General features: G+C 41.6%; 1 protein-coding gene across 1 annotated transcript in view; it reads left to right on the top strand.

Moving 5' to 3' along the window:
* Window positions 1-25,368, top strand: part of LOC147677714 (toll-like receptor 2) — a 259,373-nt gene that overhangs the window by 199,122 nt on the left and 34,883 nt on the right. The window contains exon 2 of the mRNA XM_086945364.1: window positions 22,535-22,595. The gene's annotated coding sequence lies outside the window, so the exon portion shown is untranslated. The remainder of the gene's footprint in view (window positions 1-22,534; window positions 22,596-25,368) is intronic.

Raw genomic sequence — 25,368 nt, 5'->3', positions numbered from 1 at the left:
CACGCTTAGTTAAAAAAAAGATTTTAAAACTTTGATGTTGAGCGCTGTACTCACATCTGGGACATTGAGCTCTGTTCCGTTGGAATTTTTTTAAACGTTAATACTGAGCGCGGCGCTCACTTCAGGAACACTGCGCTCGTTTTTTTTTAAACTGCAATAATGAGTGCAGCTTTGCTTCAGGGACACTGCACTCTGTTTCTTTTTTTTTTTTACTTTAATATTGAGCGTGGCACACTCTTCACAGACACCGTGCTCTGCAATACAATAGGTATTGCTGTTGCAAAACTTTGAAATAATGGCATTGTAAATGACAATGCCTTTAAATTTTTATAAAAGGCATTGCCATTTACAATGCCAGTAGCTCAAAAACTCGCAATTGTGAGACCTATTGTATTGTAAATGCTTGTTTAAATGCAGCTGTGTCTCTTGAAGAAAACTGGTCTGCCTTTAAGTTCAAGCATTGGCTTAGCTGATAGGTCTCGCTTTTGGGACCTTATAAGTATTTAGTTATGCAGCACAATATCTTTGGTGCAACAACATTAACTGTTTGATGGTTAAACACTTATAAGGCCCCAAATGCAATACCTATTGGCTATGCCAATACTTGTTTTTATTTTTAAAAGGACAAGCACTGCTATCCGGTTCCGGCTGCCACTTAGAGGTAGAGAGAGAGGTGTGTAGAGAGAGAGAGAGGGGTGTGTAGAGAGAGAGAGGTGTGTAGAGAGAGAGAGAGAGAATTGTGTGTAGAGAGAGGTGCGTGTAGAGAGAGAGAGAGGTGTGTAGAGAGAGAGAGATAGAGAGGTGTGTAGAGAGAGGTGTGTAGAGAGAGTGGTAGAGAGAGAGGGGTAGCGACAGGGGTCTAGAGAGAGAGGGATGTAGAGAGAGGGGTGTAGAGAGAGAGTTGTAGAGAGAGAGGGGGTTAGAAAGGGGGAGAGAGAGGTGTAGAGAGAGGGATGTAGAGAGAGGGGTCTAGAGAGAGAGGTGTAGAGAGAGGGATGTAGAGAGAGGGGTCTAGAGAGAGAGGTGTAGAGAGAGGGGTGTAGAGAGAGAGGGGTGTAGACAGAGGGATAGAGAGAGAGGTGTAGAGAGAGTGGTGTGGAGATAGGTGTAGAGAGAGAGGTGTAAATGAAAAGAGATTAAAACATGTAACTGGCAACTGATACAGACAATTAGTAAAATCACACATTTCAGAAAACCAATACCAACAGTGATTTTCTGATTATAAACAAATCTCTCTGTGCTAATGAAAGACAGCAGGTGATTACCGGCAAGAATATTTCCTTGTACGCGTAATACTGTTTACTCACATCAATGTGCGTCATCTTCATAAAAAATTTGGGGTAACAAGAAATATGTACATTAGTTGCATGTGTGACTGTTTTCGTTTGCAGTCTGTGTACTTCGCCTACGGGGCTTCTAAATGTAGCGAAATTCACTTTTATTTCTCAGAATACAGTACCAAAATGAAGCATAGAGCAGATTTTCTGCTGGTGGGCCTTCAGATTGCACGGTGACCCCTGTGCCCCAAACTGGGCTCCAATCAAAACTCGGGCCGCTTCTGAAAACAGACAATTTATTGGAGCGAACATCAACATATTTGTCTCCAATCACGTGTGTGCAATGGTGAGAACTGAGTAGAAGTGCTTCTTGTGAAATAAATACAAAAAAATAAATTGTGACAGAACAAATCTGTGAGATATGCAGCTGAAAGCAGCCCCGTCCTGTTCATTTTTAGGTCGAGCTAGAGTGCGCATGCAAAGCATGCATCTAGCTCGACAACTATTGTTGTCAGTCTCCTGGGAATCTGAGACAGGGGTCGGACACGCCCGCCGATTGCACCTCGTGGACGAGCACGTCCAGGCCGGTGCCATGCCCATCCCCTGCATCAGATTGCCAGGAAGCCGAGAACACAGACACTCACGGGCACACACACGCACGCAACAGCCACACGCGCACACACAGACACATGCGCGCACACACAGACACACATACACGCGCACGCATACATTCCCCCCCTCACACCCCACTTTCCATGCCTAAGCGCACTAGCGGGGCCCACTCACCGGGCTGCTGTGCGATGCCGAAACACACCCCTCCTCTCCACTTCACCCGGGCCCCCTCCTGGGACCCGGGACTTCTCTGCATTTCCACCGGTACCGCAGGGCTCTCTCTTCCTCATGGGAGCCCCGCATCAACGCGCAACACCGGCTTCTTCCGGCCGCGTCACAGGCTCCGCCCATGTCACAGGCAAGGATGCCTGACTTCCTTGTAATAATTATCTTTCACTGCAGTGATAGTGCCTGATGTACTCGGAGTAGCACTTCCGCTTGTTAAACATGCGTTTCACTTGTTTGTATTGAGTTTGTGCTTGAAAGTCCCAACAAACATTGTGATGAAAAAGTTCCCCTTTACTCAAAAGCACAAGGCAGTAGCATGAAAGTGCAGCCAGCCCTCTCTTGTCAGTTCTGGTGAAGTGATGTTTTAATGCAGACGCTTTTCAACCTCGATGTGACGTCAGCACTGTCTTTCCAACCACTGCTTGGGGCGCACTCGTTTAGCGTGAGGCACGTGACCGGGGAAGCAGCTGTTGTGTGGTGTGCTGCGGGCCATGCTCTCGTCCCATGCTTTGTCGTAGGCAGTCTATGCCTTTCAGATGACGTGCGTCGGATATATATTTATATATATAGCCACTAGTGACACAAACTTTTCACTGGGCACCGAGAGCCTGACCCCTAAAATGAAACGCTTTCCAGAGGAGAACGGGACTGCAGGCTCACATCGGCCTGAAGCAGGTCTCCCTGCAGACAGCCGAGCAGGTCAAATCCTTAAGCAGCTCCTGTGCAGGGGAGGAGGGGGTCACTACCTCCTTTGCTATACTGAAATAACCGGCTTTTAGTTTTGGCACTCACTTACCTTACTCTTTGTCAACCTCTAATGTACATTGGGTACTGGGTACAGTTATATTGAAGTGAGCTAGCTTTTTTTACGCAGTTATATTGAAGATGTTAATGGGACCGTTTATTAGCCTGCGGTGGAGTGCTGCTTTTCTGCTTCCAGCCTGCAAATGTGAACAGAGATTGGAGAAACCCTAGGGATGGCATATTTCATAACTCCTGTTCTCAAAATCAATGTCAGATGTACACTGCCACGTCCCTTGTAACTCAACGCCTATCGTTTCATTACATTCTGGTACTCGTTGTGCAGCGATATCTTGTTTCTGAAGTACTAAGTGATTTAGTGCTACTTGTTTCCAGAGGTGTCAAAAGCAGACATGCTGGCTAAGACTCTCTTGGATACTCAGCGAGTCTGTTTCATTTTTGAAACATTTCTTCTGCCAGCCTGTTAATTTGTAAATGCATGAAGACAGGGAGGGGGATGGTAGGATTCTTTCTGTTACTCTTGTAAGCCATGGGCCGGACATTGGAGGAGGGGGATGGGTAGAGCTGGCCATAGTATTAGAAACAAGAAGAATCTTACCTCCCCCCTTCCCCCTTGTCTTCATACATTTACAAATTAACAGGCTGAAAGACTAAATATTGCAAAAATGAAACAGACTGTTTCATTTTTGAAACATTTCTTTCGCCTGTCTAAACACTGCAGGCTTAAAACAGAGAGTTTACTGAAAAATTTGATTCAAATAATTATAGAAGTGAATTGGTTTCAGGTAAATGAATAATCCTGAGTGAGTTTAGTTCCAGCAGATCATATACATAAAATTCAAACTAAACAAACATAACAATACTCAACATTTAAACAATAACCAGTAGACATGTGTATAGGCAAAGTAATAGATTTTATCAAAAATGAATCATAAGGGGAAAAATACAATACAAATATATATATGTAAAAGCAGGGATACAGGAAAAGTATATTTGAAACCAAATCAAATTCTCTGTAAAGCCTGTAAAAAACCTATCCAAAATGTAGATGTATAAATTCTTCTTTGGATAAGGCTGGAAGTCGACGTTTCGGTCTTTATGGACAAATCTTTAAGACCATCATCAGGACAGAAAAAATTGATAATTGTAACTCCCTTAATTTATCCACCATCAAACTGATAAGGTGATAAAGGAGACGATTGATAAAGACTCTGGAAATGGACAGAAATTAATCTTAATAATAGCGAAATTATAGAGGCAGTTAGTGCTCCTCAATTATTGGCAATGCGTCACAAAATCGTCAAGGGATCGATCACAATGCCGGCTTGCTTGCATTGTTTCGGCTGGCATTCCTCGCTGCTTGGACGTTTAAGACTTCTACAGATCGATCTTTGACGATTCTGTGACACATTGTGATCGATCCCTTGACGATTTTGTGACGCATTGCTAATAATTGAGGAGCACTAACTGCCTCTATAATTTCGCTATTATTAAGATTAATTTCTGTCCATTTCCAGAGTCTTTATCAATCGTCTCCTTTATCACCTTATCAGTTTGATGGTGGATAAATTAAGGGAGTTACAATTATCAATTTTTTCTGTCCTGATGATGATCTTAAAGATTTGTCCATAAAGACCGAAACGTCGACTTCCAGCCTTATCCAAAGAAGAATTTATACATCTACATTTTGGATAGGTTTTTTACAGGCTTTACAGAGAATTTGATTTGGTTTCAAATATACTTTTCCTGTATCCCTGCTTGTACATATATATATTTGTATTGTATTTTTCCCCTTATGATTCATTTTTGATAAAATCTATTACTTTGCCTATACACATGTCTACTGGTTATTGTTTAAATGTTGAGTATTGTTATGTTTGTTTAGTTTGAATTTTATGTATATGATCTGCTGGAACTAAACTCACTCAGGATTATTAATTTACCTGAAACCAATTCACTTCTATAATTATTTGAATCAAATTTTTCAGTAAACTCCCTTGGAGGCAAATTTACCCATCCTACTATATTCTACCCAAGCCCTCAAGGGTATATTGGGTCGCTCACTGTACTTAAACACATTAAAACAGAGAGCACAACATGTGCGTGGGAGGTCCAATGGCATGAGGCTGAGGTTGCACAAGCGCGCGCAGTGAAAGGTAAACAAACACTGCAGGCTTTAAACGGCGAGCCCGTCATGGAACTGCAATATATACAAAAAGTTACATTATTATTAAATGAGGAAATGACAGGTTTGTAATGACTTAACAATATACATTGATTTCCAAGGTGTTAACTCTTGTTTAAACATGTATTAAAATAAGGCAACCTTAACAGCATTGTAAGTTCAAGCATTGCAATCTTCAGATCTAAAGTGCATGGCCCTTCTGTGCAGCTGCGGTAAAGAAACAAATAAAAAGAAGACGGGGTGGGGGTGCCGATTGAAGCCTGCCACCGTCAGAAAGCAATATTAAAACAAGCACAAAAGTGAAAGCTCATTGAGGCACACAAGGCTTAATGACACTTGACAGAAACCCACATGGCGACTGCCCACAAGCACGTGCACGCAAGCTTGAGGCCAGGAAAAGCCTGTGGTAGCACTTTCAAAAGCCACTCACTAAATTTCTTGCAGAGCAACGCATGCGCTGGCTCAGCGATACCTTAAAAAAACCACCTTTTACACTTAAAAAAAAAGCTTCACAGTGTACAGTGATCCCCTTGGTTACTGCCGACCCCAAAAGAAACTTTTTTTTTCGGAGATGGGGTCGCACCTAAGCCCTTTCCTCTTTCCATATAGGCTACCGCATCATATGAGGAGTTGGTAACCTATCAATGGTTTGCGACTGAAACTGCAGTCATAGACTATTAATGCATAGCATTCCGAATCGCAGTTTGGAAGGGGCACCTAAACACACCCCTTCCAAATTGTGATTCAGAAAAAATTTCTAAACCCGTAACCGGTTATCAAATTGCAAAATGGGTTTAGCTCATTTAAAAACCCACTCAGCCACAAACCCAATGATGTAGCATATCACAGGCTTTGCGACTTCTAAATGGCTTCGTACATCTGACCCCAGAAGCCATCCTAATTCCCAGAGTCTTGGCATATGACATTTTCCTGCACAAAGTTTGTAAATACAATTTAATACAATGCAAGTCTAACTAATATATTTTACAGAATAGTGATATTTCATTCATAATTGCAGGAGAATGGGAGTGTCAAAATTACTTAATTTGGTTTCAGTTAGGAGAAAACCATAAAAAAGTGCATACATATAAGCTAATTACATTCATGACAGTTAATACAAGACAGCTCAATACCAATAAAATAGCTTAAAATACGGAATTAATATTAAAAACCGGAAAATATGTACAACAGAGCAGGGTTGAAAGTGCATCGATCTTCTGTTATAAATTACTCCTTTGACGAATACAAAATTTTAGGAATTTAACAAGATTTAGTGCCAAACAGTCAGAATCCATAAGTTGAAGGACCATGAAGGCAGGATGACATTGGCGTAAACCTAGACTTTTTAAAATTGGAACTAGCCAACGCTTTCTTGGTTCTGCATAAAATTTACAAAAAAGGGTCAAATGTATTAGAGATTGGGTTGAGACGTCATCGCAGGGACAAGGGGATAACAGCTTTGACCAGTCATTGATTTTCGGAAAGGTAACCAGTCGATGGAAGATGTTAAACCTAAAACGGGTCAACAAAAACCTATCATAACCATTCAAATTCCGGTTTAAATAAGGCTGAATGGCCACAGAGGATTGAATCAACAAAGAGTGTTGGACCGAGGTTTTGTTGACTTCAGAGGCCAGGCGCAGATCTGCTAGATGACACAGGCACTGTGATTGTAACTTTTTTCTTGACAGCTCTGCAATTAGTGGGTGATCATAGTAATACTTTTCTAGGCTCAAATCGTGCAGGAACTTCTTAACATATCGGAGCCAACCAATCTTAACAGAGTTTTCAAGTGTGAGGCAGTCCTTCAGAAGACTTTGGGTGAAAACTAACTTGGTAGATGACCAAAGGCGATGCCATAACAGGATTGGCTGCATCTTTATGGTGTCAGTGATATAAGTCAAGCCTAATTCTAAATGGTAGCTAAAGGTCGAAGTGCCTTGTGGAACAGCGAGGAGAAACCTCAGGAAACTGTTCTCCACTTTTTGGAGGGCTTCCGCCTGTACGTAGCCCCATACCCCTGCTCCATAAGTAGCAGTGCTGATACATTTCGCCTGATAAGTACGGATCATCTCAACCGGGAGTCTTTTTCCTAGCCTCTGAGTAAAACTTACTAACGCCATGGTTGACCTTAAAAACAACAACTTTCTGGCCTCTATAGCTTTTCTCCATGAAGCCTTTGTCATCTATTAATATTCCAAGATAGGGGTATGTAGTAGTATTCTCCACCCTGGAATTATTGATGAAGATGTCTCTCCTTTGTTTATGCCTTGGCCCTACGTTCATTATTAAAGTTTGTTTTGATGTTCATTTTTTAATCAAGGTTAGACATGAAGGTGTTATATCTGTTGAGTGAGCGTTGGAGTTCCAGGGGAGTCCGGGCAATAATCACTGTGTCGTCTGCGTAGAGGAGAGCGGGTATCGGACGGTTTTGAAGTTGAGGTAGGTCCTGGCACCCTTCCAACATGGCTTTTTTTTTATTGGAAAGAAGGGGACCCCTATATAATGACTAGACTATCTGTACATAGGGAAAGAAACTAGTATGAAAAGGTCTATAGCTTAGTCAAGGCTGTGACATAGTAATGAAACCCTAAAATGATATTTCCTTACAAGGCTATGGCCTAAAAAATACCTTATTGTAATAAATCGTAGTTTCCATCATTTTTTAGAAAATGTATTATTGTTATTTTTAGATATATAGAACATTAATAATACTTTTTACAATGTAATGTAAACATATATTAATCCCTAGTCATGGTGATCATTATCTGGTACAAATACACAGTAGAAAGTAAAAACATGAGACACAAATGATGATGGCAAGGTGGTAGTGAGACTACGCGCGTTTCGGCGAGGTCGCCTTCATCAGGTCACCGTCTTAGTGTACTGTAAACAAAATGATATAGGACATAGCTATTATTTAACATATTGTTATTGAAAAAAGGGTTACATATTCTTGAAATTCATAAACACAGCTCATAATACTCCCAAACATTTAAAATATATAGTGACCACAGACAATTAGAAATATATCATATACATAGTGAACAAAAGACACTAAACAGCTAAAGATTATAATTCACATATATCGATGTAGTGATCTATACATATTTACACTGTTAAAAAATTCCACAAAAGACAGCCAAAAAATATCCAAACTATATAGGAAAACACCAACTAGCATAGTTGGATCGAAAGCCTGTAATTAATCATATAGGTTCTAGTAATATGTACGCGTTCTCCAACTAGTAAATAGAGTTGATCATTGCAATCAGATAGGCAGCATTTTATCAAACAGATGGCAATTCAAAAAGTTATTTTTTTTTACCCATTATATAAAAGAAACCTCAGTGTTACCTGTAATACCCAATAAAAGATGTAAGTTCAGACTATGTACTATGATGTATTGGTGTCCCGATTGCAGGTGCATAAAGACTGGAATTGATAAAGAAAGAAAAAGAAAAAAGGGAATATATAGTATTACTGATATCGTATATGAATAAGAGATGATACATCATCTAAAAACACAAAGAAACAGGGGGTGTATAATTTAAGTAATGAATGGTAAACAGGAGATTATTGGCAAGCCTTCAGACTAAACAAATATAACGTCATATATGACAATGGGGGTTCTTGATAATATATAACAGAAACACCTATATCCCAAGTATAAATTACCTTAAAGTACGGGAGACTGTGCTGTAGTCTGGCACAAAAACAGAGCTCTGGGTGTGTTGCTAGCTCTACTTTAGGAACGTCACGGTTGTATATGTCCTGGATATAAAAAAATAACAACTTCCAACATGGCTTCTTCTAGGCCATTTGTATAAAGGGTAAAAAGGTAGGGGGCCAGGACACATACCTGCCTAACACCCCACTCAACCCTAAATGGCGCTGTCAGCTCTCCTCCTACTCCAAATCTCACTCTGGCCGTGGCGTTGGAGTACATTTCACGTAGAAAATTAACTAGGGAGAGATCAACACCCATTTCTATTGAAATGGCCCACAATTTTGAATGGCTTACGCAGTCGAAGGCTGATGTTAAGTCTACGTAAGCCATATGCAATCTCCCACCTTTCGCATTTACATATTTGCCCATTAGTAAAGTCAGATTTAAGACTTGCTCAATGGTACCCAGACCTTCCCTGAATCCATACTGGAGATCCGATAATATTTTTTTTGTCATTTGCCCAATGTTGTAGGCGCTCTAATATAATGCGCCCAATGACTTTTCCCAAAGAATCCAGTAAAGAAATGGGACGGTAGCAAGATGGGCTTTGACGATCTCCATTTTTAAATACCGGGACCAGGATGGAATCTGACCATGAGTCCAGCAGACTGTTTTTACAAGTTGCTTCCAAAACCCTAAGCAGGATTGGCGTCCAGAGGTCCATTTTAAATTTGTAGATGTCATCCGGGACCCCGTCAGGGCCTGGCGTCTTACCCCCTTTACTTGCCATTAAAGCAAGTTCAACCTCGGCCTGCGTAAAATCTAAAACAAGAGGAGTGAATGAAGGATTGGTGCAAAAACTTCATCCCTGATTGGTTCTGGGCGATCGATGCACTGGCAGTTTGTCCGAAAATGTGGGAAAAATGTTCCACCCAGGATGATTCGTCAATCACTATTTCTATTTTACTAGTTTCCCTAGGTCCGGACAGAAATGGGGATTTAATTACCTTCCAAAAGGCAGTGCTATCTTTCATTAAGCAACTCTTATGAAGTTCAGCCCATATCTCCTGTTTCAATTCAGTTTTCCTTAGTCGAATTTCAGAATGATAGATTTTTCTAAGATGAGTTATTTCTTGCTTATCTCTTACTGGGTTCTGAAGGGCGGTTTTTAAATTCGAGTGTGCTTTAGAACAAGTACAGTTAAACCAGCCCACCTTTTTTCTCTTATTCCCATTGGATTTAATGAATAGGGCTTCCTTTACAGATTTGGTTACAAACATAAAGTTATCTAAGATCTCCTGAGGAGTAGAGGAGTCATCCAAACAGGTATTGATGGCTTTCATGGAATTCTTAACGACTTCCTCAGTGATCTTGACCGGATCAGCATATTCCCACTTGAAGGAATAACCATTTAATCTATTCAAGACCAAATTTTCCTCACCATGGGATCTCATTTGATTGGTCTTTCCTCTCCCCAACGGGAGAGAAAGAGTAATAGAATTGGGGAAATGGTCACTAAAAGCCCAATCATGTGTTTTAAAGATCAGAATAAGGAGTGCCGCCACGCTGGACATAAAAATAAAATCTATGCAACTAGAGGCTCCTCTACCATTAAAGGTTGGGGTAAGAGGAACTATAGGTGACACTAATTCATTAGCCAGAGCCAATTGGATAAATATGGTCTCATTTAAACAGGCCCCACTCTGAGTGTGGGCAAAATGGGTCAGGTTGTTATCTCTCTCGTCTTGTATGCCACAGGTTATATTATCGTTGTGGACACACAGGGATAGATTAAAATCGCCCCCCAGATGACAGAAGCTCTTTTCATTTGATACGTGTTATAAGTTCCAATAGGATCTGGCGGATCTCTTTCAGAGTGTCAATCAGCTGGGATTGCTGTAAGTTGTTGTAAAAGTTAACTAAAATTAAAAAATCCAATTTATTAATGTCAAGGATAAATTTTTGAAAATTAGCCTCCAATTTTAATGCAGTCATTTCCCATACTGAAAATAAATTGGAAATATATACCGTCAGACCTGCTTTTGCACGCCCTGATAGGGACGGGTGAGAAGTAGGTTTTATAACCATTTAAATGAATAGATAATACAGCCCACGTTTCTTGAAAACAGAGAATGCTATACGTCTGCAAGAAGGTAAGCCACTCATCGTGATTGACCTTGGATCGTAGGCCAGCAATGTTCAAAAAAACGATACTGAGTGGCAGCCCTCTCAGGGAGTTTTTCTTATAGGGAGTAAATATAGCAGGGCCTCCTGCTTGAACTAGAGGGATAACATCTGCACTAATACCAGGATTTAAACATACGTTATTTTTAGAACCCAAACTCTGTGGTACAGAGCTGTTACCGGGAGTGACTAAAGGAGATATTTGCTCCTTCTCTGCTGAGACCGTAATGGGATTGAAATTAGGAATTGATGATATTGATACCCGCTCCTCCACCATTTGAGGCAAACTAGGGGAATTTTCTAAATAATTCTCACCAGGCCTTTTGTTCAAGCTGAGCCTACTTCTAGCAAGGGGGGTTGATTGTCAGTCCACTGCATCTACAGAGGATAATGCCTCAAACATGTTAGGTGTTAAGATTGAGCCATTCCTTACTCCTCTAGGCCTAAAAGTTGGTTTATAAAAGAAACCCAGAGGGAGAGCAGTGATACTTTAGCTTTGAGGGGAGAATTCCTCCTTGTGCTTTAAGAGAGTTCGTACCATTCGGGGCGTCGAAAGTTTATAACATTGCAGTCACCAGGAATGGTCTTTACTGAGGCGCCTACCAACCCGACTCTTCGGACCATCAGGATTTCGTTAATATACTGGGGACTAAAATTCTTGAATTTAGTCAACCAGTCCGCCGCTTTATTACGGAGAGTAATCCAAGATTCGCTTCTTTCCCTGTTTTAGTACCGGGGCCCCAGTTAGAATTATTACATAGGGGCAGGAGGCAGGTGGTAGATCTAATATATCTGGGTTAGGATGCTCAGTCGTCTTATGGAACTCATTGCGTCTATCTTGCCCTGGTCTACTCTTATCTACCTCCCTAATGAGATCATTAAGTTCAGTATGCTCAATTACACGTGAAGGTGAAATGGCTGTTTGTGATTCTCTTGGTCTCCCGCACATTTTCTCCTGACTAGAGGGCCGAAGTCCCTCCATGTGAGGGGGTTGGTACCCTTTGTACCGTAGGGGGTGCTATTTTGTCCAATGAATAACTAATTGTCCCTACGACCTCTTTCAGCTGCTCAATTTTTTCCTCCATGCGACCAAATCTTTCTTCAATGAGGGTACTTATCTGGATCATCATTGAACTGATCTTTGATTCTAGCATCCCTCTAACAAAATCTTCAAAGGCTACCTGAGTGCCTAAGGAAAACTCGTTGGGATTGGAGATAGGTGCTTCTACCTGAGTACCAAGAGATTTTAAAATTGCATCTGTTTGTGTTTCTACTTGAACAAGTACTTGAGGACTAGAACCAGGGCCTCCTATGTTCCTACAATCCTTGCCCCCCTTTGCACCCTTCTGTCTAGTTCTCGCTACATTCCCTTTGGTCAGTTTAGTTTGTTTCTGGGTTTGAGGTCTTGACCCTAAAGATAAGCTATTATCAATATCCATTTCTTGGTTCAGTGGGTGTAAGGGTTGTTTAGCCAAGGAGGAATTACTATCATTGCATTGAATGATAATTTTGGGTGTTAGGGGAATGTTGGATCCTTCTTCCCTGGTCAATGGAAACTGAGTAGAGTCGAGTGAGAGCCGCCGTTCTGTTAACTGGATCTCATGAGTAAGAAGAGACTCAGCTCTTGTCAGAAAGGCATCTAAAGTGCCTACTGTGCTCTTACGTTTCTCCATAGTTCTCAATTTTACTACCAGTAATTCCACCAATATCAGAGGCTTATAAGTGGACCAAGGTAATTCCGGTAAAAATAGGCAAAGAACCATTCGACCGGAGAAGGGATAAAACAGGGGAACCCTTGAATTTAAGTACAATCACGGGAACATGCTGCTGTTCTTCTTTAGATGCCTCTAGACAGGGGGAGATAGGCCGGTTACAATAAAGTGGAAATATTTGACTAGAAGATTGTACTAAAAAATTTCCAGCAATCGTCCCCCAGAAAGAGTGTTACAATGTAAGACAGACTAATGTATTCTTTAGATCTCAGAAATATGATAACTTGCAAATTAGAAAACACACTCCACAAATGTTCGCGAGAGCTGCACAGTCAGTAGACCCGTAGAACAGTGTTTAGGTCAATAATGTTCTTACCCACGCCTCAAAGAATGGCCCCAGAAAAATACAACCAAAGAGGGTGGCCCTGCCCTGCCACTTCCTGGCCCTGACGGGCACAGACGGGCCCGCCCTTGGCCAGGGCTTCGCCCGGCGCCGCCCACGCACGTCCCGCGACGCAGGAGCTCACTCCTCCCTTTTAGCGCCTCCTGGCGCTAAGGATCGCAGTGGCAGCGTGCGCGCCGTGAGTCCTGCCGGGCGATGGAGTCCGGCAATGGCGTGGCGTGGTCGCTGGTGGCAGAACAGTCGGGGCAGGCTGAGGCAAGTTAGAACAGGGCGCCTGCAGGCCTTCACTGCAGCACACAGTGAGTGTCCCTGCTCCCAGTAGAGCTCCGTGGGAGTGAATGTGAGCAGTCTTGTGATAGGGGAGGGCGTCGGGGGAAGACTAACGAACGAAACCCCTTTGCCAGCCACAGCCCGTGGAGGGAGTACCGTGGGGCGGGGAGGGCCATAGTGGGGGGTAGTAAACATCGGAATATGGATGTACGGAGGTAAGTAAACATTTAAATAAATAAAACAAATTTTGTTGCGCGCGCTGCATTGCATTTTGCGATGCAGTGCGCACAACGAAATTCTTTTTATTTATTTAAATGTGTACTTACCTCCGTACATCCATATTCTGGTGTTTACTATCCCCCACCCTGCCCCTCCCCCACCCCGCCTCACCACCCGGCGGAACTCCCTCCACGGGCCGCGGCTGCCCTTTGTTTTGATGTTGTTCCATAGTTTCCTTTTCTGTAATGAAACATTTCACTTAAAATCAATAACATGATTCAAAAATTGAAATGCATGCACTTATTCCTATTTCCTCATCTCCCACTTTAAATGGGGATGTAGAGAGAACATAATAGAAACAAGGACAAGGGAACGTCTCCGATTTACTCTAATTTACTCCTCCCCATAGTAAGTGTGTATGTAAAGCAAAACTAATATTAACAAGGAGAAAGGCACTTCTCAGAGTTACTCTGATTTATGCATTTTCCCTATTATTTGGGGATGCCGAGAAAAACTCAAAGAAACACGGGAAAATTCATTCTCCGATTTACTGCCCCCTCATAGTAATTGGGGATATAAAGCAAAACTAATAGAAAGACAAGCATTTACAATGCAATGGTCTTGGCATTTTTAAAGGTAGCTATTGGCATTGCTCATGACATTTTTTTTTTTTTTTTATAAACATAAATAAATGGCATTGTCATTTACAATGCCAATAGCAGGGCAGGAGAGCAAGCACAAGAAGCGAGGGGGCAGGACAGCAAGCACAAGCAGCAAGGGGGGGGGGACAGCAAGCACAAGCAACGAGGGGGGGGAGGACAGCAAGCACGAGCAACGGGGGCAGGACAGCGAGCACAAGCAACGGGGGGCTGGGAGCAAGCACTAAAATCAATAAATTATATACAAATAAAGAAGCAACATTGAAAATGTGAAGACTTTTTCTATGAACTAAACATATTTTGCATTATTGAATGAACAGCTATGAGAATAATGACAACACACGTCATGGTATTGTGCCAGGAGAGAAAGAGACCCCACAAGCAAATAATTTGAATGCACCTCTGAAGACCTACTTTAAGTGTTAACCCCGAAGAAGCTTGAGTCTAGTTGCACCGCTGAGGTTGGCAGTCCTGTTTAAACCAACCTTTAATGGAGGTAATTGAGCGTAGAAGCAATGCTCTAATTGGTAAATATGTAAGTGATGCCTTATGGACCCATTTCTAACTAAACATCTTGGGCCAATTCATGTTTTTTAGCCAACAACACACTGCATTTTTGGATTTAAAGAAAACAGCTTGCAAGTGTATTTCACTAAAAAGTAAAAACTAGCTAGATGTGTCACAAATTACATGGAACCAATTAACTGGAAGGCGTGATAACGTGACTGAATAAAACGGTAAACATTAGCATCTTATTTTGCAAAATATATTTGATGCTTTCTTCGATCCCTTACTCATTTTGGCTTTTGATATTTTTCAATGACATACAGGATTTGTACTAATCAAGAAGAATCCTCACTGGAATGGCTTACTTTGTTTTAGCCTCCAAATATACAGTGTGCGAAGTTGAAAGCCCTACTGCAAATCAGATTTATCTGGATTTGCTAGAAAGTGTGTGCTGCCGACCAATTAATTATTTAATTTGCTTGCAGTATTTAGCATTTTGTTAAATAAGTGTGTAAACGTATTTATCATTCTGCCCCCCCCCCCCCCCACCCCCCCCACCCACCGGCCTCCCACTTCCCGTGAAATTAAAGAACAACGCTTGAAGACCTCTGCCTTAGACACATGTAACATTTGAATTCAGGTACTATGCAGAAAGCTCCCAAGTTTCACACGTACAGGCGTAAATGATAGCTTTGCATTTTGTGATGTTTGTGCTACTTTAGTAAAATTATGAAATCAAAACTACAAGTTCCAAAATGTAAACTTAGACGTGGAATTGTTGGGCTGCTTACGAATGACCCAAGAAAACTTGAGACCTCAGAAACATGAATTGAATGCTCCTGGCTCACACTGGACACTTTTTCCAACAGCCCACCAGAGGCAAATGATAAAATTAGATCATTTGGGCAGCTCAAATAAACTATCTCCGAACAATTGTTCTTTCCTGGATCAAATGCGTGCAGCAACAACTTCAAATCGACTTCCTCCCGTTTCCGGATTTGTGTGTGAGAGGAAAGTGATCAAACCAAATGTGGTGCTATTTTAGAACGCTCCACCTTAAAGCTCAACCCTATTTGAATGTAAATTAACGTATCTCCCCGTTATCTATTCTCAAAGCTGTCAAGAGTGTTAGCAAAAGTTGTCACGAGTGTTGTAATCTCACCATTGTCAGATACCCACTGCCGGGCGCTGACACTGATCAACTCGGCCCGGTTCCGTAGCACCTTGCGCAGCGCCCCCGCCCGCTCCCTGAAGGTGCGCTCGTTTTGCCGGTAGCCGTGCAAGCAGAGCACAGGAAGCAAGGCCATTTCCACCGGCTATTTTGCAGACTGGACCTGACGACAACCATAGAGCCGGATTCTGCATACTTCCTGAACTAGATGAAACAGTATCCAAACCGAGGCTTGAAACGCAAAACAACACCACACGTGTGTTTTCATAGAAAACAGACTAAGGAGAGCCAGGGCTCAGCCGGACGGGACAAACAGGACACATCGGACAGGACAAACAGCTCACAGGACACAGGGAAACACAGAAAGCAAACACAAAAAAAGAGAGAATGTAAGCAAAAAAAACAATATTGCTTACCTGCCGGTCCTTGCATCACGGAGAAAGCGAGATGATCCTCATGGGAAGACGAAACAAATAATGGCTGACACAATGTTCCAAATTTTTCGGATTGGGGGCGTGTTCGCTGTTCTCAGAATGGGCGTGGCCTAAAAGTGGAAAGAAGAACACCGAAAACACCTCCAAATCTGAAAAGGACGGAGCCTATTCAGAGGGACAGCTCTCTCCTCCAATGGCTGGCCTCCGTTTAGGAAGCCAGCCAATGGGAGAGAGGCAAAAACAGAGGTGGGACAAATAGTTCACACTAAGAAACATTAAATCTCGGTACTTCCGGTTCTGCCTTCGGCATACCGGATATTACCTCGACCTAAAAAACAAAAGCACCTCTCCCATTTACTCATGCAGAATATCTCAGCTACTTGATATTGGCATGGGCGTATTGTGCACATGTGTGAGTACAGTAATGAGGGACCATTGCTGCCATGGTTTGCCTTCCCTTCGAAAAGCGAAAACATGCTCCAAGTAATAAATGTAACCCTACATAAGCCACTATTTGACTTTTTTTCTAAGTCCTCTGTGATGTGAATTTGGGGAGCTTATGACCACCACTGGTCACAGACTGATTTTATGAATATTTGATTTCGCACTGCATTCAATGAGTGCTTCCCGTGAGAGAGGGCCATGGTATTGCACCTGCGAATGCAATGGAATTCAGAATTGAATTACAGAAACATTATGTTTGAAAATATTCAATTTTGGTTCAATAATCCCTAAGAAGTCAATCTGGGCTGACGTAGCAGGGTGGCAAGGGTGAGGATGCTAGATGTGAAAAAACATAGAAGGATGTGAAGCAACCACAGAGCACATTTTATCACAAGAATGAGGCGGGAGCAAACAAAAAGAAGTGAAAGAAGGATTACTTCCCCTTTCAAACAAAGTGCCTGACTTAATTCGTGGCAGTAAAGATACTCCATTGCAACAGCGACAGAGTCTCCTCACTGCCAAGAGCGTGGTAATCACAGTGGAGGCTACTCTGTCTCTGCCGTGATTACCCCCCTCCGACCAGTGCTTAATTTGAGCTGTTGGTTCCCATATATTACGAATTTAATTAATTCTCTAGCGTGGAAAGCCCCAATCCCCACATCTTGGTCCGGTGTGGAAATCATCCCGATTTTTAAGAAGGGTGATCGTTCCGTTCCGGCCAACTATAGACCCATAAATCTTATCGATGCACTGCAAAAAATCATAGCACGAGTCCTATTGGGTAGGATCCAGTGTGGATGTCTGAGGAGAATATCTTAACTCCATTACAGGCAGGGTTTCGGGCCCACATGGGGACCCTGGACCAAGCCTTTAGATTTGTCCTGCTCTAGTGGAAGGAGGTCCTTTTGGGTAGGGGAATGATCTTCGCTGCTTTCGTGGATCTAAAATCCGTGTTTGACCTAGTCCAAGATCCAAATTGTGGGATGTTCTACTAGGGCTTGGGATGCCCAAGGAATTGGTCGCATTTGTGGTAAGACTCCACAATTCCAACTATGCCCAGGTCCAACCGGGGAAACCGGGTGAGGTCACTGAGAAATTTAAAGTGGGGAAGGGCTTTCACCAAGGGTGTTTTTCCTGGCTCCAACCCTATTTTCACTATTCATAAATGGGGTGGTACAGTACTTTGATAACTACCCTACGGACGCGCCTATGCTAGCTGGCCAAAGGGTGCCCTTGCTCATGTTCGCAGACGACACCCTGATTCTATCTAAGGCTAGACAGGGGCTACAGCTGGCTCTGTCTCGCTTTGAGGAGTTCTGCTGCGATCATGAACTTGTGGTCAACGTAGAGAAGCCTACATTTATAGTACTCCATGGGGCCAGGCCTGTTATATCAAGAGTTTTCATGAGCGGAAAGCTCTTGGAGCAGACCAATGTCTTCACCTATTTGGGTGTCACCTTTGGCGAAAAACTGAGCTGGACTCCCCAAGTGAAGTTACTTGTACTGAAACATTCTCAGCTAGCAGGAGCACTGATAAAGGAACATAGGCTGTCACAAACTAAGCCTATAGCTCCCGCCGTCAAAAGGTATTGTACGAAAATCATTCCCGCAATTTTATACGGTGAAGAGATTTGGGGGTTTAGTAATAACTTTTATTTAGCATCAGCCCAGAATACATTTTTAAGATCAATTGTGGGCCTCCCCAAATCTACCCCCGTATCCCCCTCCTTCTAGACCTTGGCTGTCATGAAATTGAGGACATTGCACGGTATAGGATGTTGGCCTTCTGGAGAAGGCTTTGGATCACCCCAGAACTACATTTATTTGCAAGGGCTCTGATTGAAGTAAGGGGATTGGACCGCTCGAACAAGATTATATGGTTAACTAGTATTAAAACTATGCTCATTGACATGGGGATGAGGAATCTGTGGGACACTCCAGAGTCTGCAGAATTTCCATCAAAAGTATTATATAGAGCAGCCTATTGGAACCTAATTAAAATTAGGAGGTATTCCGCCCTGACTTGTTCATCCCTGTCTAGAGATTTTTGCGAGCCTAAAAATGAACCCTGTATTGAAAGCTATTGGGATCTAATAACGAAACCCAGAGATCGCAAACTTTACCACCAGTTCGGAGTTGAGACACTTCCGCTTAGGAAGTTACATGTAAATGGATACCAGGCACCTGTGATAAATGCCCATTCTGCCCGGATTGTATAGAAGATATCGATCATCTTTTTTACGTTTGCCCTGCTTACCAACAACCCCGAAGTACGTGGCTCAAACCTTTATGTAGAACCTTGTGGACAAGCTCTGCGCTGATTGCTAAAAGGCTATTGAAAACTGGTTGCACTGACACCGCAGTAAAAGGGGTAGCGAAGTTCCTGAGCTGGTCTTGGGTCCTTCGGGAGAAAAACGGGGGTCCAAATAGCTAGCCACAGATATTCCTGGTTAGGGTATGTTATGAAATGGAATTTTATGGGTTTTTACTTCCTGTTGATTGTAGATATATGTAAAGTATTGTGCGTGTGATATATTTAATCCTGTCTTAATGAATTGTATTTTAAAATTGTTGATATAGGTATGTATATTTTTATCTTTAATAGTAAATCTGTAATGACAGTTTTATGGTGTAATGATGGTTGCGCCTAGCTGTATTTGTATTTTATTAATTTTCTGTCTTTTAAGATGAGTAATCGCAATAAAGACTTTTTTTAATTGAGTTGTTGGTTGTTGTAGAAGGCACCAGCACTTATTTTTCGGGGTCAGCACTGATCTGCATCAGGCTCCTACTGCTAGCAGAAGACACATATCAGAAAGATGGAGGATGAGAAAGACGGAGAAGCATCACAACTCAACGGGGGAACGCCTTACTTCTTCACTTACAAACTTGTCCATCTCTGCTCTGTTTTAGAAAGAATATTAAGACACAGCTTTTTAATATTTAGTTTGTAAATTCTGCACACTATATCAATTTGTCTGTGATAGACTAGCGCCAAGACGCCCTCGGGCTTTACAAAACCTGTTTTCATTTAATTTCACAAAGGGAGAAAGTAAATGGATTAAAGAGGCCCGAGATGGCTTTAGGATTACACTGCCTCAATATTCTGAGCCCACGCATCGAATTGCAGCAGTTGCGTGTTTCAGAGGACAGTTTTGGGCACCGGCACGTTTTCATTTACAAGTTAAGCACTGTCTCCTATGTCCTTGGGAGCAAGGGCAGTCGGAGAAATAACTACATGCCCACCGACCCAATTTGGATCTGCGTTTATGTAGTAATGTTTTCCTGTTTCTTACCACTAGGTAAAAGCTGGCGGTAAGAACAGATAAATATTTTAATGCCCCCGCCATGGGAGAAGCTTCCCCCATGGATAGGGGAGTATTACTTTTTTTCTTTACAAAAAAAAAACCCTGAAATAGGATTATCTTTATAAAAGGGAAAAAAAATTGTGACCTTCCAACGCAACACTGTAACAAATAACAAAATGCATTGTCAAGAACTGCCGTGGCTGCGGTTCCAGGCAATGCCTTAATAAATGCCTACCAGATGGGCGGTTATGTATACATGTGGCAGGTGTAATAGTTTTGACCTGTTGGATATGACGTCCTCTGCCAGGCCAATGGTGGCTACTTCATACACCAAAAATTGAATCGGGCCCAAAGTAACAAACGGCAAAAAAATCTAAATTACCTCCAAAATCATAAAGTGAGAACAAACCAATTTTTAATCATTGTTTCATTTTTGCTTTTGTGTCTGTGGGTCTCGGGTAGAGAGAGATTTACATGTCTCACCTGCCTCTCTTCATCTATTGTTGCTAAAATGTCATTTAGGTTTCACTTTCACCCAATCCTGCACACAGCATGCACCCTAGGGTCTGAATTTTTTTGCCATGGACGCTCTCATGTTGTGTGGGAAGGCATTTTCCTAGTTCTAATGTACATAACTTACAAAAAAATTAGTGCAATTGTAGTCTAGGGCTTGTGGAGCAATCATTCTTTTTCTTAAATTTTTTTTGCTATTTGTTTTACCTTTGTACTTTTATTATTTCATATGCTGTCAAAACAAAACCTGGCAAAGGCATTGGGTCTCGCCATTTTAACCTCTTCAATTTGCCAATGTTGTTTGCCATTGCTGGGCACCATGGCCAAAATTGCAAAAAAATAAACAAGCACTGGCCAAGCCAATAGTATTGTGTTGGCCGCCAGAGATTTGCCTGCGGCAAGTCTTATTTTGTTCTGTCATGGTTTCTGTAAAACGTTACTGTTGTGGATGCTCTCAGGCCATTGTCCATCTTTAAAAAAAAACATAGGCGAAAGTAAGTGGTTGCACTCTATGATGGATTGCCTGTTTTACCTGTAACATGCTATATCTGTAGGTATTTTGCTCTTCTAAATTGACCTCGAGGAAAGAACTCTAAACGTCCATCACATCCATGGCCCTAGGTAGCAAACTCAGTGCCACACATTCCTATTTGGCGTCCACACAGCCAAAATGGTTGCTGCTCACCAAGTTTCTAGTCCTATTTGAATTTTACCTGTGATGCAAGAGCGTTCATCGGTATCCATACCAGGATGATTGGTTATTCATTGCAACTGTTTCTCGATGGGCTTATTCACACCAGTTGACACATCAGGATTGTTAGTCATCTAATGCAGGCTGTCATACTCGGAGATTAATTTCAACTGTTCAGTAGTGAATGTCAGCTGAAGCTCACTTGGCCTTCCTAAATCCCTTAGGAGGCAGCTGACAGAAGCACAGTTATCTACTTGGAAGTGATTAGCAATTTGTCTGCTTGTGCGAAGGGTTACATACATCTTATGGAGTGTCAAATGAGGAGGCAAACCTGCTCCAAAGCAATATGGCTGTTTACAGCGCATGAAGATACATCACATGCGGATACATCGCATGCCATTACAACACAGTTGTTACAACGACCACGTTGTTAGAATGCATACCATTACATCGCAAGTCAGTACAAGGATTTGCTGTAGGGGGCACGCTGGACTTGAGAATACTAATATTTACTATTCCTACTACTGTTTGCTAAACAGCAGGAGAGGTGTTGGATTTTACATCCAATACCAGTACGCCCCCTACAGCAAGTCGTTGAAACAACTTGTTTGTGATGTAATTGTATGTGTGGTAGAAACACATGTAACGACCGCGTTGTAATGGTACGGCATTGTGGAGACAGCGTTGTAAGTGCTGTTTCCCCTCCAAAGTAGTCAGCAGTCAACTTTATTTGTCCTGCAAATGGATAATAACGAAGGGACTTTCTGTACATTGATGTATTATTTGCCATCAGGGAGAACTACTCTTCTTCCTTTCACCGCTTTGTTGTAATTCTCAAGTCCATGTTTTTTCTCAGTTCATTGAAAGGGTCTCATTAAACATTTGATACGTCTTGGGATACACATAAATTTACAGACATTTTGTGATTGCTGTTACATTTCTTGTATCCTAATACAAGAAAATTGGTCACTACATTTTTACGTTTTGTTGTATTGCAATGCTTTATTTCAAGAAAAAGTCTACAAGGTAGAGAGCGCCGGATGCTTTGCATAGCGTTACTTTGCAAAACAAGTGATCCACATTGCTTATTGCTGTAAGCAAAGCCATCCAACGATTCAACATGCAGATTCAGCCTTAGCTAGAAGTAGCCTAGTGGGAATGTTGAGAAAGAAGTCAAAGGTATAAGAGTTCCATTGGATGGTATTAAGGTCACACATGTCCACAATTTTCTCACACAACCCATTCTTCTATACTGAAACACATGCTGTTGTTTTTCTTTTAACAGATGTTTTATGACCCATAGCTATGGATGGGGTAGCGGCAGCTTGGTGTTTACAACACATCAGGTAAGTGAAATCATAGTTTAGTAGTAATGTGTAAGTGTGGTGGTCAAGAATGGGCTCGAGGAACTCTTGACATGGGTTCGGCTTGGAAGCCTTTTGCCTGTGATTTATTTGATTTTACACAATTGTGACTTCTATCAGTGGGTGAAATCTATTGACTTGAGCACTGGCATATTACCTCAGTAGGGCGTGAATATCTCTACCTTTCCTTCACCCTGAGCTGGAACAAAAACTAGCATCCTATACACCCAGATAACCCAAGTGGATTTTTCTTGAGATGGGCTCTGTCTTACTGCACTCCATCTCTCTCCTCTTACTCGCTCTCTCTGCAGCTCCTGTGGCACACTTAGGTAGTGAAAGCAGTGTGTCCTGTAAGTGACTTGTAAGTTTAGCATCTTCTGTGTCACTCTCTGTCCCTCTTTCTTTTTCTCTCTAGTTCAGGGCCCTCCATCTGGAACTCTAACCCCACACAGTGCTATCACCAGGTCAGATCTCATGCTGAAATCTAGTGCTCCTGCATGGAGAGCCTCTTTTCTTTGCCGACCACCAGCAACTCTAGTTCACGCAGCCACCCAGGACTGCAGTCAATATTGTGAGTGGAAGTGCCTCTCACCTGCCGATAGTGTCTACCCACCACTGTACTGCAACTGCCTTTGCTGATATTTTGGGTCTATGTGGAAAGTTTGCATTTCTACTGCCCACGTGGCACCTGTTCTCTGTGTCTTAATAAAGCATGAGAAACGTTTTTCACTCTACAAGCCAAAACTATTGGCATTGTCTGTGCTAATTGATTCTTGGATATACAACAACACAGGTAAGTCTAATGGAGAGATATCTTATGATGTAATGGAAGGCAAGATGTTCCAATTCTGCTAGCCATCACAAACATATTGAGCATGATTCCTGGGGTTACAGCTACACCCTTCAGTTTTTAGCTTCAAGTGTGGTTGCAATCAACCTGCAGGTCAGACAGAGCTCCAAAGCTACAGTTGAACTGGCTTCCTAGAAGCAAAAATACATTAACCTGGAAATCCAGAAGAGATCCCCAAATTGAATGGAAGAATAGAACACATCCATATGACCCTCCAACTTAATGGTAGCTAATCAAAAGCATCAATTAAGTAGACAAAAATACTGCTGTTAATTCTTAGGAGAGGGTGTGTGAGATCACATAGATGTGTTGTACAGTTCTCTCACAATTGAAAGCATTTTTACAGGCAGAAAATCAGAAGCGCTTTGAAAGTTAACAACAATATCTTAAAGTATCAGGAAAAGATACAACTGTAAAAAGAACGACGGTCTCCATAGAGAGAAATACAACTAAAACAACAACAACAACAACAATGGACCACACTTCATGAATGTATTATAAACTAAAACTCAAAGATATTTTGATCATTAATAGGATTAGGCCAGGACAGGAAAAACAAGTCAGGGTAGTATTATATAAATCACAATAAGTGGAAAATATACCTTGCAGATCGGTATGACTCAGCTGATCAACCTCCAATTACACAAGTTGCGGTCTCTCAATCGTTTAGCTTTTGAGTAGACAAGTACACGAATTACAGAGATCAAAACCTCTTGTGCTCCTGATCCCAATGGTATCCCGAACGCCATAATAAAGAAAAGTGCATGCAATTGGTTTTAACTTCCCTGTTCAATGTCATTCTGTCTATCGATAATATTCCTTTGTCTTGGACTGGATCCATTTTGCATTTGTTACACAAACGAGGTCCTAAACCAGAACTATGCAGCCACCTTATGATAGCTTTATTCAATGTTCATGGTAAAATCTTCAGCAAATTAATATTAATGTACCTATCACCACAAGAGAATACTTCTTCGCTCATTTCCTCTCATCAGACAGGTTTCAAATCAGATTGTTCAACAATTAATATTTTCTTGTCAAAAATACTTTTTATTTTAAAGGCAGAAATCTATACGTACATTTATTGATTATTCTAATTCCTTCGACAGGGTGGATCATAACAAACTTTGGTCAACATTGGCACTCTGAGAGATTGAGGGAACACTCCTGAACTTAATAGTAAAGTTATATTCCTAAACCTGGGTTCAGGATAAATTAAGCAATGGTAGGGGTTTGACATCCAGAAATAAAAAATGTAATGGTTTAAAACAAATAAATGTCATCCCCTTTAATATTTACATGATACATTGATGATTTAATTGCAACTGCAGACAATAAGGAGACAATGTCTGAAACCTGGCCACTCCACAATTCTGTTTCTTGCCTATACTGATAACCTGGTTTTGTTTCCTAAAACTCAATTAGGCCTTCAACTGCAGTTATTTCACCTCAAGAGTGATAATCAAACAAACTAAAAAGTAACTAACAGAAAACAAAAAACCTTTTTTTTTGTTAAATCAAAGTTGTCCTTCATGTGGGCGATGGATCAACAAAATATTGAGCTTGTGAAGAAGTGTACCTACCTTGGAGCAGAACTACATGGGTCTCTGCACTGGTCACAGGATGTTGATAAACTGAATAATGTAGTAAATCTTCAACGGTGTTCTTAAAATGTTGCCACAAAGTATGAAGTAGGTGTCATTGGTCTAACCATTATTGGTATTAAGTCAAAAATAGTTTCTTCAGCAACATATTGTTTATTTATAATGAATTCTGGATTCTTAAGGAAATTATATTGGGCCAGATGTACAACCCATTTTAGCGGTCGCAAATGGGAAACTGGCCTAGTTGTGACCGCTAAAAAGGGTTGTGTGTATGTATAAACACTATTTTGTGAGTTGGTAA

Source organism: Lissotriton vulgaris, chromosome 12, assembly GCF_964263255.1.
Source record: "Lissotriton vulgaris chromosome 12, aLisVul1.2, whole genome shotgun sequence".
Taxonomy (NCBI): domain Eukaryota; kingdom Metazoa; phylum Chordata; class Amphibia; order Caudata; family Salamandridae; genus Lissotriton; species Lissotriton vulgaris.
This window is presented reverse-complemented; position numbering and strand designations above follow the sequence as displayed.